We start from the raw sequence: 268 nt of genomic DNA on the forward strand, positions 1-268 counted from the left end.
TGACTGCTCCCCTCATAAAGTTACGTCCTGAAATCCTGGATGGCATCGACACAATGATTCGCAGAAGTGTTAAAGCCATTCATTATAGGGGTCCCTGCGAACACCTCCACGGCGATGTTGTATGCTCCGAGGAAGTACCGAGGTCTATGCTTGATCCGCTGCCAATGGGAGGCTCCCCTTCAACACTGGTCCATTGCTCAGCGGCTGTCAAATATACCCGATGCTCTGTTCCAGTCCACTTTCGATTGTTCAGCTGAGATCGCTGAAT

Source organism: Halyomorpha halys, unplaced genomic scaffold (assembly GCF_000696795.3).
Source record: "Halyomorpha halys isolate HHAL.00 unplaced genomic scaffold, Hhal_1.1 Scaffold1630.1, whole genome shotgun sequence".
NCBI lineage: Eukaryota > Metazoa > Arthropoda > Insecta > Hemiptera > Pentatomidae > Halyomorpha > Halyomorpha halys.